The following is a 13438-nucleotide window of genomic DNA, read 5'->3' as shown; positions in this document are numbered from 1 at the left end:
CTTCACGATCGTGCACCGCCCTGGGAAAGACATCCCAGTAGCCGACACGCTGTCCAGGAAATCACTCACTTCTCACGACGACGGTCTCAGTGAAGGGATGGACCTTCAGGTACACATGGTGTACAACAGCTTACCTGTACACGACGACAGGCTACAGGAGATCAGAGAAACGACAGACAATGACACACAGCTAAAGCTGCTCAGCCAGGCTATCCTGGAGGGATGGCCTGAGGAAAGAAAACAATGCCCCCAGAACATTACCGAATACTGGAATCACAGAGATGAACTATCCAAGACGAATGGAATAATTTTCAAGGGGGAGAAAATAATCATCCCTACCAGCCTCAGAGGAGATATGCTGATCAAGATCCATGCAGGCCACATGGGAATGGAAAAATGCAAACTGAGAGCACGAGACATCATGTTCTGGCCTGGAATGGGTAGACATATAGAGCAAGTCGTGGAGAAGTGCTCAATATGCCAAGAGCGCCGCCCATCAAACACCAAGGAGCCCATGATGCCTCACCGTATCCCAGACCGCCCCTGGCAGGTTGTAGGGACAGATCTCTTTAACTGGAACAACCAGGACTATGTTGTGACCGTCGACTACTACAGCAGATTCTTCGAACTAGACAGTCTTCACAGCACCACATCGGCAGCTGTTATCCACAAGCTAAAGGCAGCCTGTGCCAGGCATGGCGTCCCAGAGACCATAGTCTCAGACAACGGACCACAATACAAGTCTAAAGAGTTCGAGGCATTCGCCAAGTCGTGGGAGTTCACACACGTCACGTCAAGCCCACACTATCCGCAAAGCAACGGACTAGCGGAGAGAACCGTGAAGACGGCAAAATCACTCATGGACAAGGCTAAGGCAGACGGAAGAGACCCGTACCTAAGCCTCCTGGAGTATCGTAATACCCCAGTCGACAACTTCAAATCGCCGGCACAACTGTTGATGAGCCGCAGGCTACGCTCAACCCTCCCGAGCACCAACCAACAGCTGCGGCCAGGGGTAGTAAGCCAAAAAGATGGACATAACAAGCGAGTGCAAAGACAACAGCACCAGAAGAAATACTATGACAGGTCAGCTAGACCGCTGCCCCCACTACATTGTGGTGAATCTGTCAGGCTACAAGAACTTGGACGCTGGAGGCCAGCAGTAGTCATACAACCAGCTGACACTGCGCGGTCATACCACGTTCGCACCCAAGATGGACGCGAATACCGCCGCAACCGCAGGCACCTGAGGGACACGAAAGAGGAACACTTCCAGGACAGCGACGGTATGCCGAGTCCAGAGAGCGTCGATCAACCGCCGGAGACCAACGACCCTGAACTGCCAGAGGACTCAGAAGAGAACTCAGCTTCATACTACACCAGATCCGGCCGAGCAGTGAAGCCTCGGGACATTTTAGACCTATAAATGTACAGGGTGCAGGCGGATCGCTGCCCTATTATAACACCATTTGCCCCATTGAAAAAAAAAAAAAAAAAAAAAAGGGGTGGTGAAATGTAACAAATATTAATGTATGCTGAAATGATGACTTACTATATGTGTTGAATCTATGACCTACTTACCTTGCTTAATTGTCGATATATTCCCATTGTGTTAGCAAGCTACTTCTACAAATAAGAACTGCATATGGTAAGAGTGTTGAGACACGACCAAATAAGCCATGAATACATACCTTATTCACAGCTGAAGTATTCAAATATTAAAGCAGACTATCCAGAATAAGAGGGCACACAATACGAACTGTAATACCTTGATACATGAATCTTTATGTTTAACATATTAATCCTACCTGTTTACATTGCCTGGTCCTGACACAGGTAACGCACTTGTTATTGTTTACAAAGAAACTCTTACAGAGTATTGCACAACCATTCCTAATTTCAATTTTGTTCATAGCTTATTAAGCTTTCTCTAAAAGAAGGAGGATGTAATATTCATGCTTTGACTATATCTTTACTATATTATTCATGCTGTGAATATATCATTTACGACAGGCGCGCCAGGCGCACCTTGCTTATGTATACCTGACCAGGGGTCCTCACAGGCAGTTGGCTGCCAGCCGTGAATGGAGTTACACTCATGCTGAACGATGCTTACCTTTGAATAAACATATAAACGTTATCTCCTCGTCCTGAAGATTATTCTATTTAATCGAATACGACAGACCTATCTCTCTTTCTCTCTCTCTGGAGCCAAACTGGTCGACTAGCTAATATAGTACTACTAGTAGCTAACGGTGTGTGCCTGGTGAGAGCACCTGGCTGTATGTAGCCGCATAGCTTGCTTCTGCGTTAGCTAATGGTTAGCACAAGCATCAAACGAATGTTCCCAGCTGAAGCTAAACAGCTAACTGGCTAACAGTTAGCTCAATCAGCTGTTAGCTAATTAGCTGTTAGCTTGTGCTAACCATTAGCTAACGCAGAAGCAAGCTATGCGGCTACATACAGCCAGGTGCCTGATTGAGCTAACTGTTAGCCAGTTAGCTGTTTAGCGTCAGCTGGGAACGTTCGTTTGATGCTATCAGTTAGCCTTGAGAATAGCAGGGGGTTCTGGCACTCTGACTACGACATCATCTTTGACAGAAGATGTAGTCGGGCCTGCACCATGACAAGGCTCTGGCTATAGCTTATTTGTCCCGGCAGCGAGAGGCCTTTCGTCAACGTGGAGACCTGTGTTGCGGCCTTTCGCCCTGCGTTCCTTTTGTGCAGGTAAGATTAATGAAAATGTCATGACATTACCCCACTCTTCCTTCCTTCCCCTCCCGAATGTTTTGTTAATAACAATGTTTTTTTCCAGGCAAAACATATGCTACTTCACAACATTTGGAGATACGACATGTGCTGTGTGTGAATGTCTTGGTCGTTTGTGTAGCTTGGGTAGCGTTGGGCCGTTGGCCAAAGCTGTGTGTGGCCTGGTGTCACAGTACCTGGCTAGCCTATTTAGCTGATGTCGGCCATTGGCTCCTTGCTGCTTTGGTTTCTCTGGTATAGACCCTCTTCTTGTTGGATTTAAGTGTTGATCTTTGTCCTTTTGGATCTCTCATACATGCTCTAGTCTCTCTCTAACACACACACACACATGACAAACACACATGTTCTCTCTCTCTCTCTCTATCTCTCTTTCTAACACACACAGTCTGCCTATGGCGGCCTTTCTCGATGGCTAGGCTGTGCTCAAGGATCTTCAGTCACAGTGCTCAGGTATTCTGCCACTGTGTACTCTCTGTTTAGGGCCAAATAGCATTTCAATTTATTTCCAATGTGTCTCTCTCTCTCTCTCTCTCTCTCTCTCTCTCTCTCTCTCTCTCTCTCTCTCTCTCTCTATCTCTCTCTCTCTCTCTCTCTCTCTCTCTCTCTCTCTCTCTCTCTCTCTATCTCTCTCTCTCTCTTGGATTTAAGTGTTGATCTTTGTCCTTTTGAATCTCTCATACATGCTCTAGTCTCTCTCTAACACACACACACATGACAAACACACATGTTCTCTCTCTCTCTCTCTCTCTTTCTAACACACACAGTCTGCCTATGGCGGCCTTTCTCGATGGCTAGGCTGTGCTCAAGGATCTTCAGTCACAGTGCTCAGGTATTCTGCCACTGTGTACTCTCTGTTTAGGGCCAACTAGCATTTCAATTTATTTCCAATGTGTCTCTCTCTCTCTCTCTCTCTCTGTACACTGTATATTGACTGTAGAACGGGAGCTCTCTCTCGCTCTCTCTTTTGCTATATGTTGACTGTATCATGCCCCGCCTCGGGCAGCGCTATTATTTAAGAATATGTTGACTGTATAAAAAATATATATAAATCCCGCACAGGGCCTCGCATTTCTCCCAGGCGGCCCTGAGCGTGACATAGGTGTCTTGTAGGACAGTGTTATTGAGGTGTCTTGTAGGACAGTGTGATGGAGGTGTCTTGTAGGACAGTGTGATGGAGGTGTCTTGTAGGACAGTGTGATGGAGGTGTCTTGTAGGACAGTGTGACATGTGTCTTGTAGGACAGTGTGACATATATGTCTTGTAGGTCAGTGTGACAGAGGTGTCTTGTAGGACAGTGTGACGGAGGTGTCTTGTAGGACAGCGTGATGGAGGTGTCTTGTAGGACAGTGTGACGGAGGTGTCTTGTAGGACAGCGTGACGGAGGTGTCTTGTAGGACAGCGTGACGGAGGTGTCTTGTAGGACAGCGTGGCAGAGGTGTCTTGTTGGACAGCGTGACAGGTGTCTTGTAGGACAGTGTGATGGAGGTGTCTTGTAGGACAGTTTGACGGAGGTGTCTTGTAGGACAGTGTGACGGAGGTGTCTTGTAGGACAGTGTGATGGAGTTGTCTTGTAGGACAGTGTGACGGAGGTGTCTTGTATGACAGTGTGACGGAGGTGTCTTGTAGGGCAGTGTGATGGAGTTGTCTTGTAGGACAGTTTGACGGAGGTGTCTTGTAGGACAGTGTGACGGAGGTGTCTTGTAGGACAGTGTGATGGAGTTGTCTTGTAGGACAGTGTGACAGAGGTGTCTTGTAGGACAGTGTGATGGACGTGTCTTGTAGGACAGTGTGACGGAGGTGTCTTGTAGGACAGTGTGACAGATGTGTCTTGTAGGACAGTGTGACGGAGGTGTCTTGTAGGACAGTGTGACAGAGGTGTCTTGTAGAACAGTGTGACAGAGGTATGGTGTAGGACAGTGTGATGGAGGTGTCTTGTAGGTCAGTGTGACGGAGGTGTCTTGTAGGACAGTGTGATGTAGGTGTCTTGTAGGACAGTGTGACAGAGGTGTCTTGTAGGACGGTGTGATGGAGGTGTATTGTAGGACAGCGTGACATAGGTGTCTTGTAGGACAGTGTTATTGATGTGTCTTGTAGGACAGTGTGATGGAGGTGTCTTGTAGGACAGTGTGATGGAGGTGTCTTGTAGGACAGCGTGATGGAGGTGTCTTGTAGGACAGTGTGACAGGTGTCTTGTAGGACAGTGTGACATATATGTCTTGTAGGTCAGTGTGACAGAGGTGTCTTGGAGGACAGTGTGACAGATGTGTCTTGTAGGACAGTGTGACGGATGTATGGTGTAGGACAGTGGGACGGAGGTGTCTTGTAGGAGACTATGACGGAGGCGTGGCGTGACCTGCCACATGTGCTGCTTTTGATGTACGCACACTAAATACGAGAGAGCCGCACCTCTGCTTTGATATTTCTAAGCGACAACACATGATATCACAGTAAGTGCTATATTGTGTGTTGTGAAGGATCAGATTAAACCGAATATATATATTTATTTATGGATATATATTTAATAGTATTTGTATATCGTTTGATATCCCTTGTATATTCTTTGTACATATACACTGAATATCCATTTAGTCTACTACAGCCCATAATAGTTCATTCTCTCATTGGACAAGAACCTGGCGCCAGCAGACAAGCCCCTTGAGTCAAGTTCAATAGTGCCGACGAACATGTCCCAACTAGCCCCGGTTCCGCGTAGGAATACGGCTACCGAAATACGAATGGTACTATTTGTTCACCGTGCATATAAATAGGGCGCAAGTAAAGTAGAACTTTCTTTTAGTCCATTAGTCCTTTACCCTCCAACCTAGTAACAGACGTGAAGCCTCACCCACGACCCACGTGTGGTGCAGTATGGCCTATTTGGCCCCAGAATAGGCATTGAGACCTCGTGTAAATTCATAGCTGAATTGTCATAGTTTGGCACTGTACCGTCGAGTGGGACGTATTTCTATTAAGTTAATAATAGTCTATTATGTACGGTGCATCGTTCGGTTAGAGTTCTAAAGTGAGCAGCACCCCCATCGTTTCCTCGCGTTATCTAGAGTCTTAACCAGGCTGGGCAGACCACGCGTGGTGCTTTCATCCGAGGAGTTCTGGGCGAGGACGAGTGGACCTGCACATTGGATTACCTACCCAGACGACTGCTGAGCCTATACGGCATGGAATATCTATTTGCTTTGGGTGCTTTGATTTGTGGAGCGGATAACAGCCAACGCCGGTGAGTGTTGGAATTACCCCCGAGAGGAGCCCAGGTGAGACGGCGCTCAACCCAGACCGAGGCCGCCTCGCTTCTCCTTCGTTGTGGACCTACAGCCTACAGCTACCGTCTACAAGAGGGCCCAAGTGTATTCATCTGTGGATCAAGATCCTGCGGGCACTGTGTTCTGTACCTGAATTCTCCCCAGGAATCGTTGGCCAGATGGGATGCAGCTGACGGCTCTCCAAACCCCCCCCCCCCTTACTGACTTACAACCAGCAGGACCCCTTTAGTATCCCGCTATAATCCTTAAGTACCATCGCTATAGTTCCCTAAAGAACCAGGTTGTATACTTGCTTCCTGCAACACCCTCTCCCTCCGCCAGGGGTTCAAGGGCCTCGTCGAGACAACAGTCAAGGGCAGCATCCCCTAACCGACCAAGCGACCCTGAACTTGACCACCAGAGAGAGCCTATACCCCCCGCAGACCCCCTTCCCCGACCGGTCCAAGCGAGACCCAGCTACAAGGAAGGAGCAGCATACACTGCGGAGAGGCTAAATAAACGACTACAGGATCTAGAGGACCTGACAGAAGAAGAAGAGGGAGAGGAGGAGAACCAAGCCCGACGACAGCACAGTACTCCACCGGACCAGGAGGTCCAGTACAGCCCAGGCTATACCCCCGCGGCGCTGCGCTACAGACCCCCGACTCTATTCACGGGTGAGCATGACGCACGACCAGCCCCGAGGAACAGCACCTGGACCAGCGAGCCATGGTACCCTGCCGGTACCAGCCCACAGAGAGGCGCAAGAGGAGACTCGCCTAGGAGGCCTCTCTTCCAACGCTCACCGATGTGCCAGCCATCCACGGCGTCATACATTGGCACACCGACGTTTCCAGACTTCACCCATGAGAATCGAGCACAGTACACGGAGCTCCGGATGTGCTTAGAGACAATGATGGTGGATGTCGTTGACGAACGCCACAAGTATGCAATATTACTGAAGCACCTGAAAGTACCCCGAGCGCACAATATAGCGCTAGCCTATGCCACCTCTACGACCCCATACACTGCGGCTCTAGCAGCGCTGGACCAGAGATATGGACGTATATGGGATTACGTAATCCAAGAGATAAGGCATATTGACCGCCTACCCCCAGCAACAGACAATCGCTCACTAGACGACCTGTCTATAAAAGTGCAGTCCCTGGTAGGGATGCTGGGAGCGCAACGAGAAAAGGGTATGCACAAGCTATACGCCAACTCTAACGTCGAGAGGATTTTAGAGAAGCTGCCGCCCGCCAGACAAGAGCGCTTTAGGCGGCAAAGAGACCACCGTGATCCTAACGGTCCCGAACCATCCCTCCTCGATTTAGCCGACTTCCTGACGAGAGAAGTCAGCAGCCTACGCTTGGATACATTTGTGCGGAGCACACCAAGCTCCAGAGAGGGACCTAGGAGAGTAAACGATGGAAGAAGATCAGTGACTGTCATGCACCAATCAGAATCAGTACCGAGCAGTAAGAACCACAGTACCCCCTCGAGAAAAGAGAAGTGGAAGATGGTGTGCCCGTACTGCGAGAAGGAACACTGGCTGTCACAATGTGACCTGTTCAAGAAGATGAATGCAGAAGAAGTGAGTCAATGGATAAAGTCCAACAGGCGCTGTTACCGATGTGCGCGCAGTCACATGGCAGCCGAGTGCCGCCTAAAGAAGAGGTGCAGTCGGTGTGACGGAGCCCACCTAGATGTCCTACACGACAGTAACAGAAGAAAGCCTGCACCTGCACCATCGAGCAGCACAAAGGCAAGTGTCATGTACATTGACCCCGCCAGCAGCAGCGGCGCCCAGGTGCTCTTAAAGGTAGTCCGTGTAACATTGAGCCACCAAGATAAAGTCATGGACACTTACGCCGTCCTTGATGACGGGTCAGAGAAGACCCTTCTCCTCGCATCCGCTGCGGCCCAGCTGGGACTGCGGGGGAGCGAGAACCAGATGACGATTCGGACAATAAGAAGAGATTTAAAGACGATAAAAGGTGAGAATGTCTCCTTCACTATCGCAGCAAGCGGGCAGCCAGAGAGACGGTATAGGATTACAAATGCTTTCACCAGCCAAGAAATAGGACTATCACAGTACACCTACCCCATCGCCAAACTGATGGATAAATATGTGCACCTGCGTCAACTACCTATCCCGCTCATAGACGACGCCACCCCGACCCTGCTGATAGGCTCCGACCATGCAGACCTCGATAGACCGGGTCCATACAGGACCCAGAGGCTGTCCTGCAGCAGTCGAGACCCGCCTAGGATGGACACTACAAGGCCCCCTCGCTAAATCTCTCAACCGAACAGCAGCCACTAGCTGCCTCCACTCCAGAGTGACAGAAGAAGACACCACTCTCCTGCAGCATGCCGAGAGGCTATGGACACTAGAGACAATGCCCTTTAAGAACGAAAAGAAAGACATTCGTTCAAAAAAAGACATTTACGCCATAAACCTCCTCGAGCAAGGGACAAAGAGAGTCACAGTCGGCGGAGTGATGAGATACGCAACTCCACTCCTGAGGCGAGAGGGAATGCCCACCTTTCACGCCACGAAAGAAGCTACGGAGCGGTATCTATTGAACACAGAGCGGCGCCTAGCCAAAGACCCCGCTCAAGAGAGCGTGTACCGCGCTGAGATTGAGAAGCTAATCACAGCGAGACACGTAATGAAGATTGACATTAAAGAGGCCGATCAGACGACTGAATCATGGTACGTGCCGCACCACAAGGTCCACCACAACGGCAAGGATCGCATTGTGTTTAACTGCAGCTACCAGATCGGATCCCAGAATCTGAATAAAGAGCTCTTGCCCGGCCCCACACTCGGCCCCTCTCTACTAGGCGTGCTACTACGCTTCCGCCAGGACAAGGTGGCTATCAGCGGGGATATCAAAGGGATGTTCCTGCAGGTGAGACTAGTGGAGGAGGATAAGCCCCTACTGCGGTTCCTATGGAGAGAGAGGATCGGAGATGAGCACCCAGCCATCTACCAATGGGAAGTCCTCCCCTTCGGAACCACATGCAGCCCGTGCTGTGCTACATTTGCACTGCAGAAACACGTCGCAGAGGACCCAGCAGCAGATGAAGAGGTCCGACACAGTGTGAAGAACAGTTTATACGTGGACAACTGTTTACAAAGCGTTTCGACCCAAGAAGAAGCCGAGGCTCTCCTACTCAAGCTACGCGCCTCCCTGATCAAAGGCGGCAGTGGGCCAGCAGCGACCCGCAAGTATTGCGCAGCCTCTCCCCCGCGGACAAGGCAGCCAGTAGCGAGACCTGGATGGCGACCATCCCAGGAGAAGCCCAAGAAATGACACTAGGACTAGTCTGGCGCTTCAAAACAGATTCGCTCCACTATAGACACAAACCCCTGACCACGGAGCAGGGAAGGTCGACGGCGATACCGACCACCAGACGGAGTGTGTACAGAACACTCGCCAGACAATATGACCCGTTGGGATGTATTCTACCTTACACCACCAGGGCAAAGATGATTGTACGAGCACTATGGGACAAGGACCAGGGCTGGGACGACCCAATACCCGCACACCTTGCCTCCACATGGAGAGAGTGGGAGACGGAACTCCGCTCACTCCCAGGCGTCAACATACGCCGCAGCTACTTCCCACCCACAGTGAGGCCAGAGACATGCAAGATGGATCTACACGTCTTCAGCGACGCCTCCGAAGTAGCCTATGGATCTGTGGCCTACTTGCGTGCCCAAGAGAAGGGAGGAGAGATACACACCGCTTTCATCCTGGCTCGCTCAAGAATAGCCCCACGAAAGCAACAATCTATCCCGCGTCTAGAGCTCTGCGCAGCCCTAGCAGGAGCGCATCTAGCCACGTTAATCCAACGTGAACTCACCATCCCGGTGCAAAGAACAATCTTGTGGTCAGACTCTACGACAGTACTCACATGGATCAAGTCTGATTCATGCAGATACAAGGTCTTCGTGGGAGTCAGAGTCACAGAGATTCAAGAGTTAACAGAAGCAGCAAGCTGGCGGTATGTGGACACCAAACACAACCCAGCTGACGTCATCACCCGGGGAATGTCCCTAGATGACCTCACCCGTCACAACATCTACAGTGACGGACCAGAGTTCCTCAAGCTCCCGGAAGAAGAGTGGCCTACGCCCACCCCACGGGAGGCGAGTAAAGAGGAGGCTGAAAACAAGAAACCTATGTTCTGTGGATTGAGCACAGTTGCCTCCACAGACCCCAACATAGATGATTGCCTCACCCTACAGAGTGCGCAGCTAAAGACATTCCTGTGGCACCACCCAGAGATTCAGCCCACCACTGACATTTCAGCAGCTGACTACGAAGAAGCAGAACTTCTTCTACTACAACGAGCCCAGAGAGACTCGTTCCCCGAGGAGCTAGACTGTCTACAGGGAGGAAAGCCCGTCCCATCAGACAGCAGACTGCTCCACCTGGCACCCGAGAGTGACGCCCATAATCTCATCAGAGTGGGTGGTCGTCTGCGGAGAGCCCCCGACCTACCGGATGACGTTAAGTACCCGATAGTCTTGAACAGCCGACACAAGGTCACAGAGCTGATCATAAAGAAATACGACGAGGATGTGCACCACGCAGGAGCAGAGAGAGTCTTCGCGGAGATCAGACGTCGCTATTGGATACTTCAAGGGAGAGAAGCAGTGCGACGCTTCCAGCGAACCTGTCTAGACTGCCGAAAGTGGCGCGCGCAGCCAAGCATACCCCGGATGGCTGACCTACCTCCCTGTCGCCTCCGACTCGGCGACAAGCCCTTTCACTCCACAGGCATGGACTGTTTTGGCCCGTTGTATATAAAGAAAGGAAGAGGAACCGAGAAGGGGTGGGGTATTGTATTCAAATGCATGACCACCAGAGCGATACATATCGACCTCCTTCCAACCATGAGCACAGACTCATTCCTTATGGCCTTCCGAAGATTCACATCGCGGAAAGGAAAACCGTCTACATTGTTGTCTGATCACGGGACAAACTTCAAAGGCGGAGAAAGAGAGCTGAGAGAGAGCTTCCAAGCTATGGGCCCAGAACTTAAGACCCACCTCGCTCCATCCCAGATTGACTTCCAGTTTAATCCCCCGAACGCACCCCACTTCGGTGGAACCTGGGAACGAGAAGTATGTTCTATAAAGACAGCCCTGTACGCCGTGCTTGGGGCCCAGACTGTGGCGGAAGAAGTCCTAATGACAGTCCTCACGGAGATCGAGGGAGTATTGAACTCCAAGCCCCTCGGTTACGTCTCAAGTGATGTAGCAGATGTCGACCCAGTCACCCCCAACACACTCTTGATGGGGCGGCTGGACCCCGCGCTACCCCAGACAATGTACAGGCCTGAAGAAGCGAACGGCCGAATAATGTGGAGGTACAGTCAAGTACTGGCTGACAAGTTTTGGAATAGCTTCCTACTCCACTATCTACCGTCTCTACAGACCCGCCAGAAGTGGGTAAAAGAGAGAGACAATTTGACAGAAGGAACAGTCGTCATGATTATCGACCAGTCACTACCCAGAGCTATGTGGCCGGCTGGCCGCGTAAGCAAAGTGATCACCGGTGCCGATGGCAAGGTCCGAGCAGCTGAAGTGCTCGTCCAAGGGCGGACTTACACACGACCTGTGGCGAGGCTAATAGAACTGCCAAGACTCCCAGACACTATCGATGACGACCATGACCCCACGACTTTGTGAGTTGACTGACCCTTACAGCGGACCTTGAGTGGTAGACAGTGCGGTTAATCTGTCTCTGCTTAGCTAATTAGGTGGGACTAATTAGGGGGCGGCTGTTGTGAAGGATCAGATTAAACCGAATATATATATTTATTTATGGATATATATTTAATAGTATTTGTATATCGTTTGATATCCCTTGTATATTCTTTGTACATATACACTGAATATCCCTTTAGTCTACTACAGCCCATAATAGTTCATTCTCTCATTGGACAAGAACCTGGCGCCAGCAGACAAGCCCCTTGAGTCAAGTTCAATAGTGCCGACGAACATGTCCCAACTAGCCCCGGTTCCGCGTAGGAATACGGCTACCGAAATACGAATGGTACTATTTGTTCACCGTGCATATAAATATGGTGCAAGTAAAGTAGAACTTTCTTTTAGTCCATTAGTCCTTTACCCTCCAACCTAGTAACAGACGTGAAGCATCACCCACGACCCACGTGTGGTGCAGTATGGCCTATTTGGCCCCAGAATAGGCATTGAGACCTCGTGTAAATTCATAGCTGAATTGTCATAGTTTGGCACTGTACCGTCGAGTGGGACGTATTTCTATTAAGTTAATAATAGTCTATTATGTACGGTGCATCGTTCGGTTAGAGTTCTAAAGTGAGCAGCACCCCCATCGTTTCCTCGCGTTATCTAGAGTCTTAACCAGGCTGGGCAGACCACGCGTGGTGCTTTCATCCGAGGAGTTCTGGGCGAGGACGAGTGGACCTGCACATTGGATTACCTACCCAGACGACTGCTGAGCCTATACGGCATGGAATATCTATTTGCTTTGGGTGCTTTGATTTGTGGAGCGGATAACAGCCAACGCTGGTGAGTGTTGGAATTACCCCCGAGAGGAGCCCAGGTGAGACGGCGCTCAACCCAGACCGAGGCCGCCTCGCTTCTCCTTCGTTGTGGACCTACAGCCTACAGCTACCGTCTACAAGAGGGCCCAAGTGTATTCATCTGTGGATCAAGATCCTGCGGGCACTGTGTTCTGTACCTGAATTCTCCCCAGGAATCGTTGGCCAGATGGGATGCAGCTGACGGCTCTCCAAACCCCCCCCCCCCCCCCCCCTTACTGACTTACAACCAGCAGGACCCCTTTAGTATCCCGCTATAATCCTTAAGTACCATCGCTATAGTTCCCTAAAGAACCAGGTTGTATACTTGCTTCCTGCGTAACCAGAGATTGGACATTCAGTGTTGATTTGCCTACGAATACTCATTTGCCTTACAAGTGCATACAAATCATAAATGTAATTAAGTGAATGTTGTATATACCTTTTGCTATATTAAACCTTCGACTGTTATATTTGTGTGGACCTGATTTCATATGTGGGAAAGTGTTCATCATACTTAGATATCGTGTACTGTATGGCCAGAAGTTAAAGTACATCAAGCGGTAGTGGTTTAATGATACCATACTTATCAATACAGTCAGGGAATTGTACCCCTCAGTTACATTGTGGTTATTGGCAGCGGAACGAGGCCACAAGCCGAGATCCGTAGATGAGCAGCCGGTGCCAATAAGCTACAGTACCATATAGCGTGACCTCCGGTGTTATTGCTTTTGGGCATATTTTTACATAAGCCTTTCAGACATAATGACAACAATATCCCAATGAACAAAATCCCCCACCAACAACACAGGTCTTTCTCACAGAAT

At 50.0% G+C, this 13438-nt stretch overlaps 1 protein-coding gene across 1 annotated transcript in view; it reads left to right on the top strand.

Moving 5' to 3' along the window:
- Positions 1-13438, top strand: part of LOC311223578 (BMP/retinoic acid-inducible neural-specific protein 3-like) — a gene marked incomplete at its 5' end in the record, with an annotated part of 232234 nt that overhangs the window by 76435 nt on the left and 142361 nt on the right. The gene's annotated exons all lie outside the window — the stretch shown is intronic.

This window comes from Notolepis coatsorum (assembly GCF_963971535.1).
Source record: "Notolepis coatsorum genome assembly, chromosome: 2".
Taxonomy (NCBI): domain Eukaryota; kingdom Metazoa; phylum Chordata; class Actinopteri; order Aulopiformes; family Paralepididae; genus Notolepis; species Notolepis coatsorum.
This window is presented reverse-complemented; position numbering and strand designations above follow the sequence as displayed.